General features: G+C 50.6%; 1 protein-coding gene across 5 annotated transcripts in view; it reads right to left on the bottom strand.

Moving 5' to 3' along the window:
• Nucleotides 1–320, bottom strand: part of LOC123063621 (uncharacterized) — an 8,598-nt gene extending 8,278 nt beyond the window's left edge. For all 5 annotated transcript variants that reach the window (XM_044487492.1, XM_044487490.1, XM_044487491.1 and 2 more), the window contains exon 1: nt 18–320. The gene's annotated coding sequence lies outside the window, so the exon portion shown is untranslated. The remainder of the gene's footprint in view (nt 1–17) is intronic.
• Between the last annotated feature and the right edge of the window lie 1,953 nt (nt 321–2,273).

Genomic DNA, 2,273 nt, shown 5'->3' with positions numbered 1-2,273 from the left:
AGATGTGTGCTTCTCACTGGATTCGGCAGCTCCTCGCATGGGGCGAACTCCGGGACGGTGGGGACAGCGCGCGATGTTGGGTTGTTGGCGGCGCAGAGGTCGCGGACAGTGGGGACGGCGCGCGACGCTGGCTTGTCTGCGGTGCAGAGGTCGTCGATAGTGGTCATGCCACGCGGCGCTCTCCCGCCATGTCCGTGGTGAGTGCCTCGCCCATCGCGCGGAGGTGAACTACGGGGGGGTCGTCGGCGCCCAGCTCGGTCGCCATCGCCTTCGAGGTAGTCGCCCCGTGTCTTCCTCCTCTGCTCCACCTCCACCAATTCAAACAGTGGCACACAAAAAATGGACAGAGTAAATGTGTCGGTGTGGATAATTATGAGAGATCCGTTGGTGCTTTGAGATATTGCAGAAAACCCCCTGGGAAAACTTAAAAACAATTACAGAAATGATGCTTCCCTCCCGTAGTAGCAAAAAACATTCTTGTTTGTAGTTTGAACTAGCAAGTAGGCAGTGAGGAAAAACTTCAAAACTTTGCGAGACAAAAAAAAGACAAAATAAATTGGAACATTGACAAAAAACTTAAAAAAATTGAGTTAAAAAAACAAGTTATTGTAGAGCTATTTGAGCTGTTACAAAAACTCAATGGTCAACTTGCAATAAAAAGTCCACCATGGGTGCATGGGACACTCGAGCACGACTTTTTCCGCCTATCAGGCTCGCGCGTGCTGACAAAAAAACACCGGTGTCTTTCTTGTACAAACAGCCAAGAAATTGCCCGCCGTGCTAGAGTCGTTTATCTATGCAAAAAGAGAGCATGCACGAACGACATCTTGGAGCCTGTTTGCCATCAATGATAGCCTAATACTTATGAAGGTCACCAACAAAAAGATGTCCACTACAAAACCACGCTCTAAAAAGTTCAGAAATGCTATGGTGCTCTGAATCTAACAAATTAAAACTCCTCGCCGGATGGTCGGCTTACAACTAGGGACCCTCGACAAATACACACACTCCCCTTAGTTGCGAGTCAAAAGGTCGACATGGAAGTAGGGGCACCAACAAACACACACACGCCTCCTAGTTGTGAGTCGATGGTCGACATCCAACTGGTAACCCTCGACAAACACACACACACACACACACGCCTCCTAGTTGTGAGTCGATGGTCGACATCCAACTGGTAACCCTCGACAAACACACACACACACACACACACTCTCCCTATTTGCGAGACGGTTATTGACACACAACTGGGGATCCTCAACAAACACAAACACCCTTAGTTGTGAGTCAATGCTCGGCTTGCAACTCGGTGCCACGGCAAAAACATACACACCACTAGTTGCGAGTCGATGGTCACCATGCAATTGGGGACGCTCGACAAAACACACACTCCCCGTAGTTGCGAGTCGATGGTGGACATGCAACTGCGGGCCCACGACAAAACACACACACCCTTAGTTGCAAGTCGATGCTCGACTTGCAACTAGGGACCCTCGAAAAACACAGACACTCCAGTCGCGAGTCGATGGTGGACATGCAAGTGGGGACCCTCGACAAAAACACACACCCCCGTAGTTGCGAGTCAAAAAAGCTCGACATGGGACTAGGATCTCTCGACAAACACACACATGCCCCTAGTTGTGAGTTGATGATCGGTATGCAACTGGGGACCCTCGACAAACACACACACACACACTCCCCCTAGTTGCGAGACGGTTATTGACACGAAACTCGGGACCCTCGACAAACACAAACACTCTTAGTTGTGAGTCGATGCTCGGCTTGCAAGTAGGTACCACGACAAACACATACACACCACTAGATGCGAATCGATGGGCGGCATGCAACTAGGGGCCCCAAGAAAACACACACTCCCCGTAGTTGCGAGTCAATGTTCGGTTTGCAACCGGGGGCCCTCAACAAAACACAAACAACCTTAGTTGCGAGTCGATGCTCGACTTGCAACTAGGTGCCACGACAAAAACATACACACCACTAGTTGCGAGTCGATGGTCGCCATGCAACTGGGGACGCTCAACAAACACACACTCCTCGTAGTTGCGAGTCGATGGTTGACATGCAACTGGGGGCCCTCGACAAAACACAAACAACCTTAGTTGCGAGTCGATGCTCGACTTGCTACTAGGAACCCTCGAGAAACACACACACTCCAGTTGCGAGTCGATGGTGGACATGCAAGTGGGGACCCTCGACAAACACACACACCCCCCTTAGTTGCGAGTCGAAAAAGCTCGACATGGGACTAGGATCTC

The sequence above is a fragment of the Triticum aestivum genome, chromosome 3A (genome assembly GCF_018294505.1).
Source record: "Triticum aestivum cultivar Chinese Spring chromosome 3A, IWGSC CS RefSeq v2.1, whole genome shotgun sequence".
NCBI classification, from domain to species: domain Eukaryota; kingdom Viridiplantae; phylum Streptophyta; class Magnoliopsida; order Poales; family Poaceae; genus Triticum; species Triticum aestivum.
Note: the sequence above shows the minus strand (reverse complement) of the source record. Positions and strands in the feature narration are given on the sequence as shown.